Below are 20,959 nucleotides of genomic sequence, written 5' to 3'. Positions count from 1 at the left end.
GCAGTAGTCTGTAACACACTGGACGCAGGAGTCTGTAACGCACTGGAAGCAGGAGTCTGTAACACACTGGACGCAGGAGTCTGTAACGTACTGGAAGCAGGAGTCTGTAACGCACTGGAAGCAGGAGTCTGTAACACACTGGATGCAAGAGTCTGTAACACACTGGAAGCAGGAGTCTGTGACACACTAGACGCAGGACTTTGTAACGCACTGGATGCAGGAGTCTGTGACGCACTAGACGCAGGACTTTGTTACGCACTGGATGCAGGACTTTGTAATGAACTGGACGCAGGACTTTGTAACGCAATGAACTCTGGACTTTGTAACGCACTGGATGCAGTAGTCTGTGACGCACTAGACGCAGGACTTTGTAACGCACTGGATGCAGAACTTTGTAACGCACTGGTTCTGGACTTTGTAACGCACTGGACACAGAACCTTGTAACGCACTGGACGCAGGACTTTGTAACGCACTCGACCCAGGACTTTGTAACGCACTGGACGCAGAACTTTGTAACGCACTGGACGCACAATGACAGCCCCAGAGCCTTTCTGCTGCCTGGCCAACCGTATGCTGCCACAGCGCCAGCCCAGCCTGCAGGACATCAGAGAGGCCTGGGGTCCAAATTATAGCACCACTACATTAACATTTATTTATTATCAAAAAACATCATACATAACAAAAAAAAAACATTTTTCACTGTCCCTTTAAGCAAAAGCCAGAAAATAATAAAAGACAAAAACAGACATTAAACTTAACTAGATTTATAATAAAACTATTTACTTACAAAAGAAGCTATTCAGTCGTCTGCTGTGCCGTCCTCTGCTTGCTTCCGCAGATTCTTTCCCCTCCTTTCTGTCTCTCCTCAGTGCGCAGGTGCACTGTTATGAGGGATCTGTGGATGACACACTGTAATGGGCGCACTGTTATGGGGATCTGTGGATGACACACTGTTATGGGGGCATCTGTGGATGACACACTGTTATGTGGGCATCTGTGGATGACATATTTATGGGGCATCTGTAGATGACACTGTAATGGGGGCATCTGTGGATGACACTGTAATGGGGGCATCTGTGAATGACACTGTTATGGGCATCTGTGGATGACACTGTAATGGGCATCTGTGGATGACACACTGTTATGGGGGATCTGTGGATGACACTGTTATGGGCATCTGTGGATGACACACTGTTATGGGGCATCTGTGGATGACACACCGTTATGAGGGATCTGGGGATGACACACTGTTATGGGGGATCTGTGGATGACACACTGTTATGAGGGATATGTGGATGACACACTGTTATGGGCAATCTGTGGATGACACACTGTTATGAGGGATATGTGGATGACACACTGTTATGGGTGATCTGTGGGTGACACACTGTTATGAGGGATATGTGGATGACACACTGTTATGAGGGATCTGTGGATGACACACTGTTATGGGTGATCTGTGGATGACACACTGTTATGGGTGATCTGTGGATGACACACTGTTATGAGGGATCTGTGGATGACACACTGTTATGAGGAATCTGTGGATGACACACTGTTATAAGGGATCTGTGGATGACACACTGTTATAAGGGATCTGTGGATGACACACTGTTATGTGGGATCTGTGGATGACACACTGTTATGGGGGATCTGTGGATGACACACTGTTATGGGAGATCTGTGGATGACACACTGTTATGGGGGATCTGTGGATGACACACTGTTATGGGCAATCTGTGGATGACACACTGTTATGGGCGATCTGTGGATGACACACTGTTATGGGCATCTGTGGATGACACACTGTTATCAGGGATCTCTGGATGACACACTGTTATGTGAGAGGCCTGGGGTCCAAATTATAGCACCACTACATTTACATTTATTTATTATAAAAAAAATTATACATAACAAAAAAAACAAAAAACATTTTTTACTGTCCCTTTAAGCAAAAGCCAGAAAATAATAAAAGACAAAAACAGACATTAAACTTAACTAGATTTATAATAAAACATCTGTGGATGACACTGTTATGGGGGCATCTGTGGATGACACTGTTATGGGCATCTGTGGATGACACTGTAATGGGCATCTGTGGATGACACTGTTATGGGCATCTGTGGATGACACTGTAATGGGCATCTGTGGATGACACTGTTATGGGCATCTGTGGATGACACTGTTATGGGCATCTGTGGATGACACTGTAATGGGCATCTGTGGATGACACTGTTATGGGCATCTGTGGATGACACTGTTATGGGCATCTGTGGATGACACTGTTATGGGCATCTGTGGATGACACACTGTTATGGAGCATCTGTGGATGACACTGTTATGAGGGATCTTTGGATGACACTGTAATGGGCATCTGTGGGTGACACTGTTATGGGCATCTGTTATGGGCGCACTGTTATGGGGATCTGTGGATGGCACACTGTTATGGGGCATCTGTGGATGACACTGTTATGGGGGCATCTGTGGATGACACTGTTATGGGGCATCTGTGGATGACACTGTTATGGGGATCTGTGGATGACACACTGCTATGGGGGCATCTGTGGATGACACTGTTATGGGAATTTGTGGATGACACTGGTTTTAGGCATCAGTGGATGACACTGTTATGGGCATCTGTGGATGACACTGTTATGGGCATCTGTGGATGACACACTTTTATGAGGGATCTGTGGATGACACACTGTTATGGGCGATCTGTGGATGACACACTGTTATGGGGGATCTGTGGATGACACACTGTTATGAGGGATCTGTGGATGACACACTGTTATGAGGGATCTGTGGATGACACACTGTTACGGGAATCTGTAAATGACACTGTTATGGGCATCTGTGGATGACACTGTTATGGGCATCTGTGGATGACACTGTTATGGGCATCTGTAGATGACACTGTTATGGGCATCTGTAGATGACACTGTTATGAGCATCTGTGGATGACACTGTTATGGGCATCTGTGGATAAAACTGTTATGGGCATCTGTGGATGACACTGTTATGGGCATCTGTGGATTACACTGTTATGGGCATCTTTGGATGACACTGTTATGGGCATCTGTGGATGACACTGGTTTGGCGATCTGTTGATGACTCAATGTTATGAGGGATCTGTGGATGACACACTGTTATGAGGGATCTGTGGATGACACACTGTTATGAGGGATCTGTGGATGACACACTGTTATGAGGGATCTGTGGATGATACACTGTTATGAGGGATCTGTGGATGACACACTGTTATGAGGGATCTGTGGATGATACACTGTTATGAGGGATCTGTGGATGACACACTGTTATGAGGGATCTGTGGATGACACACTGTTATGAGGGATCTGTGGATGACTCACTGTTATGAGGGATCTGTGGATGACACACTGTTATGGGGGATCTGTGGATGACACACTGTTATGGGGGCATCTGTGGATGACACACTGTTATGGGCATCTGTGGATGACACTGTTATAGGCATCTGTGGATGACACTGTTATGGGGATCTGTGGATGACACACTATTATGAGGGATCTGAGGATGACACACTGCTATGAGGGATCTGTGGATGACACACTGTTATGAGGGATCTGTGGATGACACACTGTTATGGGCATCTGTGGATGATGTACTGTTATGGGGCATCTGTGTATGACACTGTTATGGGGGAATCTGTGGCTGACACTGTTATGGAGGTGATCTGTGGATGAGGTATTGTTTGGAATTGCATATACAGTAAACTCCATTAACTTGAATGAGGCATGACTGCATTACTAGACACTGCCTGTGGATGACACATATATAGCATAAGATGCTATGTGTCATCATGATATGTGACATCATCCACAGGCAGTGTTTAGTAATGCAGTCATGCCTCATTCAAGTTAATTGAGTTTATTTGCAATTCTAAACAATACCTATGGACTGGTACAGTTTTTTTTTGTTTTGTTTTTTTAAAAGCAGGCTTATTTTCTAGAAGAGCAGACAGGTTCACTTTAATGGAAAACAGAAAATGGCCATGGGTTCTCATTCTCAGACACTTCCCAAGTGTCCGCTCCTGAGCATAACTGTGCGGAAAAGGGATTTTTTTGTACAGTATTCCTTTGCTGCAGATTTTATCTCAGCCTCCAATAAATCGCCCATAAAGATGTTGGCTTATGGCTTAATGACATACTCACTCTCACAGTAGCGTTGTACTTGCATAGCACTTTATTAATGAAGCAGGCAGAGCAGGCACATGACGAAGTGAGTGACGTTACGCTTACGCTGCCTTCCGGCCAGGCCTGCCTGCTGCGCTCCTTTGATAGTGAGTAGTTAAAGAGTCACGGCCCTGCAGGAGTAGCCTTTCACGGGGACCCCTAGTGGCCGCGGGCCCTCGGTCCATGCCCGAGTGCCCGAATGGTCAGTCCACCCCCACTACCAGGTGCAACAGAATGCTACCAGCAGTACGCAATGGCACATTCTAAACATATCAAGAGAAATAACTGAAATAAAGTGGCCTAAATGGGAGGAAACGCTCAAAAACCCCAAACACTGTGGCGTGTTTATAACCGGGGGAGCAATTCCTCCGCATGTGATCCGTTGCTAATGGCAATCCCCAGCAAAAATGATTACAATGGAAGATGAAGGCAGCGGACCACATGCACCACAATGGCATCCTACACTAGATGGGATAATGTGTGGATGAGAATATAAAAATACATAAATCACTGCAAAAGGTGCACCACAATGATGTGTTCCTGACAGGAATACATTGGCTAAAGTCTCAGCTCTTAACATCAGCTGTAGGGATTAGCCAGAGTTGTCAGTTGCATATCAGTGTGGTGCACCTTTCGCAGTGATTTATGGTTTATTCATAGGCACAATATATGATTATAAAGACACCAGTGATATGTATTAGCTTTCTAAGTATAGAAAACCCCCTCTTTCAATGTGATAAGGCTATAACCTGAAGCGAAGTGGTCAGCCTTGTATGTAGATATCTCAAATCTTAGGAAAGACTTCTAGATTGTTTTTCTTCGGTTATTTTTCTCTTTCTCTTTCATTGCTGCCCATCCCAGAAAGTGATGGCATATCGCTAGTATATGGTATAACTTTATGACTGGTGATGGATCTGGCAGTCGACCTCTCACAGGTCCTGAGAATGAAAGGTGCACGGAGCTGGTTTTATGCTACCGTCCTGTTACCCTGTACATCAGCCCTCGTGGCCACCCACTATACAGTGGATTTAGCTCTATTTAAGTGAATGGGGCAATCCTATGGTTCCTTGCACCTCCAGGCTAAGGGCTGAAAGATGAATAGGTCCCGGAGCAATGGCAAAATTTTGATGTTTATTTGAGCTTTTCAGACTGTGATAGTTTATTGTGTCCATCAGTCTGTCATGGTTTATATCCCATTCTGGTACGGCTGCAATGTGTGTTTTTTGCATGTTACATAATTAATATAAAGAGGCAATTTTACTAAATTAAGCAACAGAAATCATCCATCAAGCACTTACAAGCATATGATCTGTCATTCTGCCATTCAGAGATGTTGTTTGCTGCAACCCATGATAAAAGAGTGACGACAATTGAATTATCTTCAAAGGCTTTCTTCCTATTTGGATTAAAAGGGAACAGAACGGTCATTTTATCTTTAATTTAATTGATTTTGAGGCACCGCTGCTAATTGACCTGGATGTCTGAAGCTCAGTGGCTGTTATAGGATCACTGCTGAAGATTATTTTTGAGTATTTCACATGGCAAAATGTACAATCTCACAGTAAAATATAATAGAAACATATTTGCTCTACCATTTCTACCTTATGTTGTTATGTACACACTTATATTCTGCATTTAGAACTAGAAATTAAACTAACTTTGCAAATAGTCTTTAATTGAAAAAGAAAATCATGCCATTATCAGTATACAGCTCCTATGTAAACCTACCGGTCTCCGTGGTTACAGACTACAGACAAACCCTGAGTAGTCTGATAGTGTGAATATGTGTCACACTCTTCCATCAGCCCATGGAGGACACAGATCCCATAAATAACATACCGAATTAATAAATAACAGACCACACCATTTGATTTTGGAATAAAATAGGCCGTGTTGCTTTATTCAGAGTTACCAATGTTTTTATCAACCAAATAAATAATTAATAAATAAACCATGAATAATCACCAATAAATGTTAAAACCAATAATAAATAAATATTTGACCACCAAGTCCACCCAGCATTAGCTGGGCGAACATATCCCCCAAATAGGCAACACAACTAGGAACTGGGAGGGAGGGCGGCGCTCAGGTCCTGGTCTTCTGAACACTGCCCGTGACAGACGGCGATCTCTCTTCTTTTAAATCCGCAGGTTTCCCACCGAAGCAGCCTTCATCCAATCCGTCGCTGTCAAACTTCCCGCCGCCGGACAGCTGACCAATAAACAGCTGACTCCTTTGACATCTGTCACTGGGCAGAAGATGTCACTAACCAGCTGTCACTGGGCAGAAGATGTCACCAACCAGCTGGAACCAGATCAGCTGTCAAGTAAGCCTGAAATATAAAAAGGGGGAGGGGGAAAGAGAGACCCACCACACAGCCACCACAGCCAATACAATAAAACCAGTAATAACTTGAAGTGATTGTGCCCCCATGTGTCCCCCAAGCTATCCTCTCTGGGGGGCCCCTTCATTCTTCTACTGTCTGAAGGTTATAACAAGGATATAATGAAAGGAAATATAAAATTAGAGACTGAAGAAATAACATGGGAGGGTTAGAATAAGCTATCATTATAATATCATGGTGGAGTGGTGCCCAATTACAAGTTTTGCTGTGGATTAACTGTTATGTAGATTGATCGATATACAGGATAGATAGATAGATAGATAGATAGATAGATAGACAGCAGCACTGTCAAAAGATGGGTGCAATCCCTCCCAAACTATAGGGTCTACGTCCAATGGATAATAAAAAAATAAATAAAGGCCTGTCTCAAAGAGGCCTTTCTCAAACAAGGTACCAGAGGTACAGACGTAGTCAACAGGCCGAGTCATAACCAGGAGCAACAGTGCAGGACCGAAGGATAAGGCAGAGGAGAAGTCAAACAAGCAATAGGTCCGGGCAGGCGGCATAGGTATAGGTCAGGCAGTCTGGATTTGCAACAGGAGAGTCAAGGCAAGCAGGCAGGGATCAAAACAGGTTGCAGAGTCCAGAAACACAAGCATAAGTCAGGTACACAGGAACACAAGCAGTTAAATCAGCAACCTTTGCAGGACACAAGGACCTTGACACTCAGGCATATGGGAAGAGTCCTAGGATTGGTCAGCGAGGTCACATGATCTAACCCATAAAGCACAGGAAGTGACGCTCTCCGGCCCTTAAAGGGAACCTGTCATGTCGATATTTGATTATAATCTAACTAATTATATACAATCATTAACTACTAAAAAGTACCTTAGATGTATTCACTTACTGGTGTGACAGATGGTTACCTCATAATATACACACAAAGATACCACATGCCGCATCCTAATAAGCTGATTTGAGTCCAGCATGACGTCAGTGAGTCCAGCGTTTTTTTAATTCAAAGCTATAGCCACTCCCCTGCCCACCTGCTGCTGATTCATATGGAAAATAACTGTCAATCAGCAGCAGGTAGGCAGGGAGAGTCAGGAGCCCATGAATATTCAGGACTCATCATTATGAGTTGGAGCTTTTCAATACTGTCATGGTCTTACCTTCTTACTGTTCTCCTTCGTTTGACATGTGCTGGCGGCCATCTTGGTTTCTGGGTTTCTTGTAGCCTCCCACCCTGCGGCTTCTCCTTCCCACTGGGAGGAGCTGGATGCCTAGCTCATATATATAGGAGGTCTGTGGCTTCAGTTCCTTGCTTGGTCCTCCTGTGTTCACATGCTTCTAAGACTGCTGCTGCTTCTGGTTCCTGATCCTGGCCTCGTCTGACTACCTCGTTGGTTCCTGATCCTGGCTTCGTCTGACTACCCTGCTGGTTCCTGATCCAGGCTTCGTCTGACTACCCTCCTGGTTCCTGACCTCTGTCTACGCAAGACCTTGCTTCGGTTTAGCCATCCGTTTGGACTTTTGCTTACAGCTTGATTTTCAATAAAGCCTTCTTATTTCCACTTATCTCTTGTTGTACGTCTGGTTCATGGTTCCATGACATTAGGACCAAGCCATGAATTCTGACGGTACAGGGCCATCCTCGCTACCTACGCTGGTTGCCAGACTTGATCAGCAGGATCACCTGTTGGGTCGGTTCGCTGTGGCGTTGCAAACCCTGCTTGAACGCACGGCTCATTTCGCTTCCGTTGCCGATGGGTCGGTTGTCGCTCCTGGGCCCGCTCCTACTGCCGCTCCGGTTGTTGCGCCAGAGTCTACCCCGACACCTGTTGCTGCGCCTGCGGTGTCTCGGGGTATGACCGGTTCTGCCCCCCTTCCACAGCGCTTTGGGGGAGAGCCAACTCAGTGCCGAGGTTTCCTTAACCAGGTGGCCATTTATTTCGAGTTGCTGCCACATGCCTTTCCTACTGAGAGATCAAAGGTGGGCTTCTTGATCTCGCTGCTCTCGGACAAGGCCTTGGCCTGGGCCAGCCCTTTATGGGAGAACAACAATCCGGTGGCTGCCGAGTTTTCCGGTTTTGTTGCTTCTCTTCGGAAGGTATTCGATGTGCCGGCTCGTGCTGCCTCTGCTGCGAAGCTCCTTATGTCCATCAGACAGGGTTCACGATCCGTAGCTGAATACGCCATTGAGTTTCGTACCCTGGCAGCAGAGGTGGGCTGGAATAATGAGGCTCTGGTCGCTGCTTTCTCTCATGGTCTCTCGGATGCCTTGAAGGATGAGGTTGCAGCTAAGGACCTACCAGTGGAGCTCGAGTCTCTTATTTCTTTCCTGATTTTGATTGACACCAGACTCAGGGAGAGACCTTCCTTTAAGGAGAGCCTGCGGAGGTCTTCTAACAGATTGGCGCCTACGTTTGCTGTCCCACCCGTGCCTCCCTCTCCTCCCACGCCTCCTGGGGATGACTTGTCTGGGGGTGAACCCATGCAGCTGGGGTTTGCTCGCCTGTCCGAGGGGGAGAGGGTACTCCGGAGACGCGAGGGCCGATGCATGTACTGTGGTCTCGGTGGGCATTTTCGGTTGGCATGTCCGAACCGTCCGGGAAACGCTCGCACTTGAGTTACTGTCGGGGGCAGATCTTGGGTGGAGTCTCCTCGTCCCCGGTTTCCCGTGTTGACAAACCACTGATCACTGTTGTCTTCTCCTGGGTCGGGGGCTCGGTGACGACCCAGGCGTTGGTGGACTCTGGTGCTGGTGGTTTGTTCATTGATAGTGTGTTCGCTGCCGCCAATTCCATTCCTCTGCAGCCTCGAGGTTCCCCACTGGCTCTTGAGGCGATAGACGGCAGACCCCTTCTGCCGCCACACGTGACTCATGAGACCCTTCCAGTGGGGATAGCCATTGGTGCCGTTCACAGAGAGTCGGTCTGTCTCCAGGTGATTTCGTCTCCACACTACTCGGTGGTCTTGGGGTACCCCTGGCTCCAGAAGCATAATCCGACTTTCGATTGGAGATCGGCCGAGATCCTCTCGTGGTCACCGCAGTGTGGGGCTAGTTGCATCCATGGGCCTGTCAAGTTGCTGTGTACTTCCTCGGACTCTCTGTTGCCTCCTGAATACGAAGAGTACCGGGATGTATTCGATAAGGTGCGCGCGGTTGCCCTACCTCCGCACCGCCCATACGATTGTGCCATAGAGTTACAATCTGGTGCCGTTCCTCCTCGTGGCAAAGTCTATCCACTGTCGGTAGCGGAGAATGAGGCCATGGAGGAGTATGTGAGGGAGGCGCTTTCACGCGGACACATTCGCAAATCCTCGTCCCCGGCAGGGGCTGGATTTTTCTTTGTGAAAAAGAAGGGCGGTAAGTTGAGGCCTTGCATCGATTACAGGGGTCTCAATCGCATCACGATCAAGAACGCTTACCCGATACCCTTGATTTCCGAGCTGTTCGATCGCCTCAAAGGGGCCATGGTCTTTACCAAACTCGACCTGAGGGCGGCATATAACCTGGTAAGGATCAAGGCGGGCGATGAGTGGAAGACCGCGTTTAACACCAGGACCGGTCACTATGAATCCTTGGTTATGCCCTTTGGGTTGTGCAATGCGCCCGCAGTCTTCCAGGAATTCATCAACGATGTTTTCCGTGACCTGTTGCAGCAGTGTGTGGTGGTCTATTTGGATGACATCTTGGTATATTCTGAATCCATGGAGGCCCACATTATGGATGTCAGACGAGTGTTGCAACGGTTACGAGAGAACAGGCTGTTCGGTAAGCTTGAGAAATGCGAATTTCACCGATCCCAGGTAACCTTCTTAGGTTACATCATTTCCGCTGAGGGGTTCTCCATGGATCCTGAGAAGGTTTCGGCTGTCTAACAGTGGCCCCAGCCCAGTGGTCTCTGTGCCCTGCAGCACTTTTTGGGCTTCGCCAATTATTATCGGAAGTTCATCAGGGACTTTTCTATGCTAGCCAAGCCTCTCACGGATCTGACCAGGAAGGGCAGTAATTTCCAGGTCTGGCCGCTCGAGGCCATCCGAGCTTTTGAGGCTCTAAAGTCCGCCTTTGTGTCGGCTCCGATTCTGTCGCATCCCAACCCTGGGTTGCCCTTTGTCCTCGAGGTGGACGCGTCTGAGACGGGAGTAGGCGCCCTTCTGTCTCAGCGTAGAACACCAGAGGGTCCTCTGCTTCCTTGTGGGTTTTACTCCCGGAAACTGTCTTCCGCGGAGTGCAACTATCAGATTGGTGACAGGGAGTTATTGGCCATCGTGCAGGCCCTTAAAGAATGGAGGCACTTGCTCGAGGGATCGGTGGTTCCGGTTCTCATCCTGACGGACCACAAGAATCTGACCTACCTTTCTGAGGCCAAGAGATTGACACCACGTCAGGCCAGATGGGCTCTGTTCTTGTCACGTTTTAATTACGTGGTCTCCTACCTACCTGGTTCCAAGAACATCAGAGCGGATGCCTTATCACGGCAGTACTCCGAGCTGTCCGGGGAGGAGTCGATTCCGACTTCGGTCATACCTCCGAATCAGATCCTGGCCGCCATTCGCACCAGCCTGACCTCTCCCCTGGGTGAGCAGATTTTGGCGGCTCAATCTGGTGCTCCCTCTGGGAGACCCAACGGCAGGTGTTTTGTGCCTGAGGAGTTGCGCACTCGGTTGTTGCGAACCTACCATAACTCCAAGGCCGCGGGGCATCCTGGAAAGAATCAGCTGTCCTGGGCTGTTTCACGTCTGTTCTGGTGGCCTTCTCTACGTTCCGACATCGCCGCATATGTAGCGGCATGCTCCGTTTGTGCCCAGAGTAAGTCCCCTCGGCACCTTCCGTTGGGCCTTTTGCAACCCATAGCCACCGGGGAGCGCCCATGGTCACACCTGGGGATGGATTTCATTGTGGACCTCCCTGCATCCCGAGGCCATACGGTCATTCTCATGATTGTGGATCGGTTTTCCAAAATGTGCCACTGTGTTCCTCTCAAGAAGCTACCCTCTGCACAAGAGTTGGCCACGATTTTCGCCAGGGAGGTCTTCCGGTTGCACGGTTTGCCCAAGGAGATTGTGTCGGATCGGGGGAGTCAGTTTGTGTCCAGGTTCTGGCGCGCCTTTTGCTCCCAGTTGGGGATTCATCTCTCTTTCTCCTCGGCCTACCACCCTCAGTCCAATGGGGCCGCAGAACGATCCAATCAGGCCTTGGAGCAATTCCTTCGTTGCTATGTCTCCGATTACCAAGACAATTGGGTTGACCTCCTGCCTTGGGCTGAGTTTGCCAGGAACACGGCGGTGAACTCTTCCTCTGGGACGTCTCCCTTCATGGCCAATTATGGGTTCCAACCTGCCGTGTTACCGGAGGTATTCTCTCCCCAGGATACTCCGGCTGTGGAGGATCACCTTTCCGTCCTACGTGCTTCTTGGGTACAGATCCAGAGGTCCCTTGAGGTCTCTGCGCAGCGCCAGAGACTCCAGGCTGATCGCAGACGAGCGCCCGCTCCTTCCTACCAGGTCGGAGACCGTGTATGGTTGTCCACCCGCAACCTCAACCTTCGAGTGCCCACTCCCAAGCTGGCGCCTCGCTTTGTTGGTCCCTTCCGAGTGCTTCGCAGGGTAAACCCGGTAGCCTATGCCCTTGCGCTTCCTCCTGGCATGCAGATCTCCAACGTGTTTCATGTCTCCCTGTTGATGCCATTGGTGTGTAATCGTTTCACTTCCTCGGTTCCTCGGCCCCGTTCGGTCCAAGTGGGCAATCGTGAGGAATATGAGGTGAGCAATATCCTGGACTCACGCCTGGTCCGCGGTCGGTTGCAGTTTTTGGTCCATTGGCGTGGTTATGGTCCAGAGGAGCGTTCCTGGGTTCCCTCCGCAGATGTCCATGCTCCTGCTTTGCTCCGAGCCTTCCACGCACGCTTCCCTCAGAAACCGTTCCTTACTCCGCGGAGGAGGGGCCCTTGAGGGGGAGGTACTGTCATGGTCTTACCTTCTTACTGTTCTCCTTCGTTTGACATGTGCTGGCGGCCATCTTGGTTTCTGGGTTTCTTGTAGCCTCCCACCCTGCGGCTTCTCCTTCCCACTGGGAGGAGCTAGATGCCTAGCTCATATATATAGGAGGTCTGTGGCTTCAGTTCCTTGCTTGGTCCTCCTGTGTTCACATGCTTCTAAGACTGCTGCTGCTTCTGGTTCCTGATCCTGGCCTCGTCTGACTACCCCGTTGGTTCCTGATCCTGGCTTCGTCTGACTACCCTGCTGGTTCCTGATCCAGGCTTCGTCTGACTACCCTCCTGGTTCCTGACCTCTGTCTACGCAAGACCTTGCTTCGGTTTAGCCATCCGTTTGGACTTTTGCTTACAGCTTGATTTTCAATAAAGCCTTCTTATTTCCACTTATCTCTTGTTGTACGTCTGGTTCATGGTTCCATGACAAATACAAGATGTTGGCAGATTGAAGAAAGTGACCCAGCATTTTGCTAAGAGAATCAGTCACTTATTTATGTTGCCCTTAGTTATGACACTATAAAACTGATAACAGGTTCCCTTTAAGGAAGTGCTGCAGGGAAGAAGTAGCAAGCATGCTGTGGCCAGGGCTGAAAGGAAACTGTGGAGCGGATCCCAGAACAAACAGTAACTGCAAGGACAGAGCTCAGGACTGCAGCAGTGAATGAGGAAGCACAGGCAGCAGATCACTGCGGAACATGGCGACCGGGAACGCAGCGGTAAGCAGTAGAACAACAGCGGCGCACAGCAGCCACTGTTACAGTTGCATGGGGTGAAAAAAGAGGGTCCACCACCCAGTGTCACTTTATTTTGAATGCTGCCTCAATTTTTGTGTTTTTAGATATAGATACATAGGTACACAGACCCCCTGATGCACCCCTAGAGTAGAAACTTCAAAAAAATGACCCCATTTTGGAAACTACGGGATAAGGTGGCATTTTTTTTATGGTACTATTTTAGGGTACATATGATTTTTGGTTGCTCTATATTACACTTTTTGTGAGGCAAGATAACAAAAAAGTGCTGTTTTGGCACCGTTTTTATTTTTTGACAGTTTAGATCATGTGATATTTTTATAGAGCAGGTTGTTACTGACGTGACAATACCAAATATGTATACTTTTTTGGTTGTTTGTTTCAGTTTTACATAATAAAGCATTTTTGAAAGAAAATTATTATTTAGTGTCTCCATATTCTGAAAGCCATTGTATTTTTTATTTTTTGGGCGACTGTCTTATGTAGGGGCTCATTTTTTTTGGTATGAGATGACAGTTTGATTGGTACAATTTTAGGGTGCATATGACTTTTTGATTGCTTGCTATTGGTGCTTTTTGTGATGTAAGGTGACAAAAAATAGCATTTTTTTTACACCGTGTTTATTTTTATTTTTTTACAGTGTTCATCTGAGGGGTTAGTTCAATATTTTTATACAGCAGGTTATAACGGATGCGGCGATACCTAATATGTATCCTTTTATTTATTTATTTATGTTTTACACAATAACAGCATTTTTGAATCAAATCAAAACATGTTTCAGTGTCTCCGTAGTATATAGATCCGATAAACAACAACACACATGTACGTACATAGCAAAATATTTTATTAATTCATCACAAAAAGACAAAACCTTGGACATAAATAGATATATATAAAATTAGCAGCAATAAAGTGGCGGCACTGCGAATCAGCGCCCCACCAAGGTACCAATCTGGAACTATCCCCCAAGCACCCCTCACCTCTTAGCCTGAGTAAGCCAAATGGCTAAAGTGAGAAAATTTCTCATACACAGGCCAGGTGAAGGCATGAACTTTCAGATGATAGTACAATTGTTGCCATGTTAGCCATATTGTAAATGTGGATGAATGCCATATGTGGGTATTACACCCCAACAGCCGCTGAATAGCATGCAGTATACATCCAACACCTAAAAAATTACAACCAGCATGGACAACACATATAGAAATAAGTAAAGGGGAACCAACCTTGGGACCCTGGTGAGCTCACCCCTGACGTGCGTTTCGCACAGCTTCTTCAGAAGGTTTCGCCCTTCTGAAGAAGCTGTGCGAAACGTGCGCCAGGGGTGCGCTTACCAGGGTCCCAAGGTTGGTTCCCCTTTACTTATTTCTATATGTGTTGTCCATGCTGGTTGTAATTTTTTAGGTGTTGGATGTATACTGCATGCTATTCAGCGGCTGTTGGGGTGTAATACCCACATATGGCATTCATCCACATTTACAATATGGCTAACATGGCAACAATTGTACTATCATCTGAAAGTTCATGCCTTCACCTGGCCTGTGTATCAGAAATTTTCTCACTTTAGCCATTTGGCTTACTCAGGCTAAGAGGTGAGGGGTGCTTGGGGGATAGTTCCAGATTGGTACCTTGGTGGGGCGCTGATTCGCAGTGCCGCCACTTTATTGCTGCTAATTTTATATATATCTATTTATGTCCAAGGTTTTGTCTTTTTGTGATGAATTAATAAAATATTTTGTTATGTACGTACATGTGTGTTGTTGTTTATCGGATCTATGAGTTGGTGCTCACACATGATTCTCTCACCGGTTTTGAGAGGTATATCGGTTATAATAGTGTCTCCGTAGTCTGAGAGACATAGTTTTTTCAGTTTTTGGGTGATTGCCTTAGGTAGGGTATAATTTTTGCGGGATGATATGACAGTTTGATTGTCACTATTTTGGGGTGCATATGACTTTTTGATCGCTTGGTATTACACTTTTTGTGATGTAAGATGACAAAAAATGGCTTTTTTGACACCGTTTTTATATTTTATTTTTGTTACGGTGTTCACCCCAGGGGTTAGGTAATGTAATGGTATTTTTATAGATCAGGTTGTTACAGATGTGGAGATACCTAATATGTCAACTTTTTTTATTTTTTACATTTAACACAATAAAAGCATTTTTTAAACAAAAAAAAATCATGTTTTAGTGTCTTAGGTAGGGGCTAATTTTCTTTTGCGGGATGAGGTGAGGGTTAGATTGGTACTATTTTGGGGGGCATATGCCTTTTTGATCGCTTGGTGTTGCACTTTTAGTGATGTAAGGTGGCAAAAAAGTTTTTTTAGCACAGCTTTTATTTTTATTTTTTTACGGTGTTCATCTGAGGGGTTAGGTCATGTGATATTCTTTATAGAGCCGGTCTACTTTTGGGGGTCTGATCCCCTTTACAATGCATTACAATACTTCTGTATTGTAATGCATTGGCTGTAAGTGTATTACCACTATAATACGCTTACAGCCTGTTTGCCTGTGAAATTCAGGGGGCTGGATCTCACAGGTTCTGCCGGAAGGCAGCCACGATGCCTAAGGAAGGCATCGGGCTGCCTTCCCTGCCATGGGGTTCCCGTAACAGCAGTGCGGGGACCTCATGGACACCGGCACCCGTGAGGATACTGCACGTCCCGCAGTCAGCGCTGACCGTGGCCGTGCAAGGGTTAATGTGCCGGCATCGGTGTGTTTAACGATGCCAGATCATACTTCAGGGGTCCGGCTATCAGTGACAGCCGGACCGCTGCCTCTGATCGGGCGGGTGCAGCTCCTACACCCGCCCGATCAGCACGCCGTACCTGTACTGCGCTGGGATTTCTGTCCCGCATTTCCTAAGGGTTAATCTATTTACATCAAACAACTGGCATAAATACACTGACAAATATGCTTCACAAAGCTGTCTGCCTGTGGCTACCACTAGGGGGAGCTCAGTGCATACAAGTTTATACAGTGGAATGGAAACTAATAATAATGTATTTGCACTGAGCTCTACCTAGTGGCCGTCACATGAAATTGCAGTATTTTCATCTCAGAATGGAAAAAGGAGAAAAGAAAGATCAGTGCTAGGCACCCCTTTCTCTGGGCCCCATGGCAGTCATTTGGTCTACCTTTATTGAAGGTACACCACTGGATAGACAGATGGATAGATAGATATGAGATAGATACAGGGGTGCACCATCAATGAGGCGAGGTGAGGCGATTGCCTCAGGCAGCACCAGGTAGGGACAAGTGGGGAAAGGCCATGGGCAGTGAGTGCTTTAATTGTGGAAGCGTTCATCTCTGCATATTCAACTGTATCGCTATATTAACCAGTGTGTTTTGTAGCATTATATGTAATGTTTTCCAAGTATGTCTTTAGCAGTAAGGCTGGAGGATGGGGCGTGGTAGGTTTGAGAATTTGTCATGGCGTCATTTCAGTTTTCGCCCCAGGGATCATAAAATTTGATCTCCCTTTCCCATTGTAGGCAGTAGCCTACCTTTTCTTCCCCTATAGCTTTGATACAGATGATATGGCTGCATAAGATGATTATACCATATAAAGTAGGACCATCTTACATGAGGCCGGTAATGAGCTGCTACACGGTGCGTTTCATTTGACGTGACATACCCTACTTTCCATTACTTTGGATGATCTTCTTTTAATGAGGAGTTGCACACACATCATTATAGTCTTCCAGGCTGACATTTACTGTAGACCTTTTCACACAATCTTCCAGAAGGAACGCTGCGTCAAAAAGTATGTAAGATAAGAGTACTATATTCAATGAGTTCTGTAGCAGGCTGGGAATAGTGACATCCGTGACATCTGCTCTATAGACTGGGGACAATACTATGCTTTTCACTTAAATATTTCCTGCAACCATTATGTATGGATCATAGGTATTTAGTAAGTGGTACTAGAGGAAGCAGGCATTTTTAAATGTGAGGAAAAGGAAACGTATTACCAAGATTTTATTTTTCACTAATGAAACCTAGATAAAAGTATTATATTCTTTTATTCTGATGTTTTTATTTTCTGGCAGTAGGTGTGGAACCACTGTGTCAACCAACCACTTTGACTTTGGGCTAAACACAAATGTGTTATCCTGGTGGCTTCCTGGTATTGACCCTTTAACCCCTATACAGGGATCTAGACTTCGTTGCATGGAGCCACCAGACCGCTACCTCCTGGTGTCCCAGTGTGGTTGACAGCTGACCCATAGGGTGTAAAGTAGAACTGGCTTAGTTACCCAGAGCAACCAATCTGATGCCACCTTTCATTTTCCAAAGGAGCCGTACAGCCGTAAAAAAATGGAAGGTGGAATCTGATTGGTTGCTATGGGCAACTGATCCAGTTCTACTTTACATCAGTTTGATAAATCTCCTCCATAGTTAGTTATAGGCCGGCAGGCTGAGTTCTTGTCAATGCATGATACAGATCCGAGGTTGGAGCTGGCAGCAGAGGGTCACATCGGTAAACAGGCACAGGTCAGGACAGGCAGCAGGTGGGTAGAATCTGGTAAACAGGCATGGGTCAATACAGGGCAGAAAACAGAAAACAATTGCCTAAGCTGGAAATAGCAAACTAGGACCCTAATAGCTCTGGCAAGGAAATGAGCAAAAAGCTGATAATCAATTAGAAGCAGCCGTGCAACTGCACACAGCAAAGAGAGGAGGGAGGTGGTAGTAGAAAAAAATGGGAGCAGTAGTGTTCACTGAGTAATGTTCCTAATAGTATAAGCAGAGCAGCGACAGACCCGCACCGCCAATGTAAAAGATTGGATAACGACCAATGTAAAGATCTACAAAAAGGGAGAAGGTGAGTTGTGTCCAGCCCCTATTGTGAACCGTGTCATCCTGTGTTATCTCTTTATGGGAATTACCTGTTATTATAATCCTGCTTGTAATTATTATGTGGTGACTGCTGAGAAGTGATCTCTACAGAACAGAAGGCGTCAGCCTATTGTGAGGCACAGAGGCCAGAGTGATATTTGCAACGTTTCAAGACTAATTAATGTAGATAGTAACATGAAAAAAAAAAAAACATGAAAAAAAAATATATCTTAAAGGGGATTGTCAGGCCTAGCAACGCGATTGTGTTAATAAAATAAAAACACTCACCTTTCAAAGTGCCCTCTACTTTTCAGGGCTGCTGCAGCCACTCACTGGCCTCAGTAGTCACATGTGCAAGAACACATTGTCACTAGCAGTGATGTGGCATTGCACACACGACTGCTGAGGCCACTGCAGCAAGCTCTTGAACAAGAACTGATCCCTGTCACCTTCAGTCAAATAGGGACAATAAGGGAGGGTTGTTTTTTTGTTTTTAATTAGTCTAGACAACCCCTTTAACATGAAAACTTGATTTAAAGGGAACCTGTCACATTGAACATGGTGCTTGAGCTGCAGGAGACAGGTTATAGAGCAGGAGGAGCTGAGCAGATTGATATATAATTTTATGGGAAAAGATTCAGCATAAGTTGTATTTCATTCATTTAAATTCCTGCTAATTCTGGGCTTTGAAGTCCAGTGATTGATAGCCTACCCTCTATAAGGAGGAGGTCCTATCAGTGATTGTCAGCCTTCCCTCTATGAGGAGACGGTCCTATTAGTGATTGACAGGCTTCCCTCTGAGGAGGAGGTCCTATCAGTGATTGACAGCCTTCCCTCTATGAGGAGACAGTCCTATCAGCGATTGACAGCCCTGCCTTAATGAGGAAGCGGTCCGATCAGTGATTGACAGCTATCTCTGTATACACAGTCATAGAGGGAAGGCTGTCAATCACTGATAGGACCGCCTCCTCTTAGAGGGAAGGCTGTCACCCACTGATAGGACCGCCTCCTCTTAGAGGGAAGGCTATCAATTACTGATAGGACCGCCTCCTCATAGAGGGAAGGCTAAAGGAGGAATCTGATTGGTTGCTATTGGAAACTAAGTCAGTTCTACTTTACACCAGTTTGATAAATGACCCCCTAAGTTAGTGTAAAACTGGTATAAAAACCAAGAAAGATCATTATAGCAGTACAATTATAAAATACAGTACAGACCAAAAGTTTGGACACACCTTCTCATTCAAAGAGTTTTCTTTATTTTCATGACTATGAAAATTGTAGATTCACACTGAAGGCATCAAAACTATGAATTAACACATGTGGCATTATATACATAACAAAAAAGTGTGAAACAACTGAAAATATGTCATATTCTAGGTTCTTCAAAGTAGCCACCTTTTGCTTTGATTACTGCTTTGCACACTCTTGGCATTCTCTTGATGAGCTTCAAGAGGTAGTCACCTGAAATGGTTTTCACTTCACAGGTGTGCCCTGTCAGGTTTAATAAGTGGGAATTCTTGCCTTATAAATGGGGTTGGGACCATCAGTTGCGTTGTGGAGAAGTCAGGTGGATACACAGCTGATAGTCCTACTGAATAGACTGTTAGAATTTGTATTATGGCAAGAAAAAAGCAGCTAAGTAAAGAAAAACGAGTGGCCATCATTACTTTAAGAAATGAAGGTCAGTCAGTCCGAAAAATTGGGAAAACTTTGAAAGCGTCCCCAAGTGCAGTCACAAAAACCATCAAGCGCTACAAAGAAACTGGCTCACATGCGGACCGCCCCAGGAAAGGAAGACCAAGAGTCACCTCTGCTGCGGAGGATAAGTTCATCCGAGTCACCAGCCTCAGAAATCGCAGGTTAACAGCAGCTCAGATTAGAGACCAGGTCAATGCCACACAGAGTTCTAGCAGCAGACACATCTCTAGAACAACTGTTAAGAGGAGACTGTGTGAATCAGGCCTTCATGGTAGAATATCTGCTAGGAAACCACTGCTAAGGACAGGCAACAAGCAGAAGAGACTTAGTTGGGGTAAAGAACACAAGGAATGGACATTAGACCAGTGGAAATCTGTGCTTTGGTCTGATGAGTCCAAATTTGAGATCTTTGGTTCCAACCACCGTGTCTTTGTGCGACGCAGAAAAGGTGAACGGATGGACCCTACATGCCTGGTTCCCACCGTGAAGCATGGAGGAGGAGGTGTGATGGTGTGGGGGTGCATTGCTGGTGACACTGTTGGGGATTTATTCAAAATTGAAGGCATACTGAACCAGCATGGCTACCACAGCATCTTGCAGCGGCATGCTATTCCATCCGGTTTGCGTTTAGTTGGACCATCATTTATTTTTCAACAGGACAATGACCCCAAACACACCTCCAGGCTTTGTAAGGGCTATTTGACCATGAAGGAGAGTGATGGGGTGCTGCGCCAGATGACCTGGCCTCCACAGTTACCGGACCTGAACCCAATCGAGATGGTTTGGGGTGAGCTGGACCGCAGAGTTTCAGGTGACTACCTCTTGAAGCTCATCAAGAGAATGCCAAGAGTGTGCAAAGCAGTAATCAAAGCAAAAGGTGGCTACTTTGAAGAACCTAGAATATGACATATTTTCAGTTGTTTCACAATTTTTTGTTATGTATATAATTCCACGTGTGCTAATTCATAGTTTTGATGCCTTCAGTGTGAATCTACAATTTTCATAGTCATGAAAATAAGGAAAACTCCTTGAATGAGAAGGTGTGTCCAAACTTTTGGTCTGTACTGTATATGTATCCACATTTATAAAGTGCATGAGATCCAATGTAGA

This window comes from Bufo gargarizans, chromosome 5, assembly GCF_014858855.1.
Source record: "Bufo gargarizans isolate SCDJY-AF-19 chromosome 5, ASM1485885v1, whole genome shotgun sequence".
Classification (NCBI taxonomy): Eukaryota; Metazoa; Chordata; class Amphibia; order Anura; family Bufonidae; genus Bufo; species Bufo gargarizans.
The sequence above is the reverse complement of the archived record's forward strand: the minus strand, read 5'-3'. Positions refer to the sequence as shown.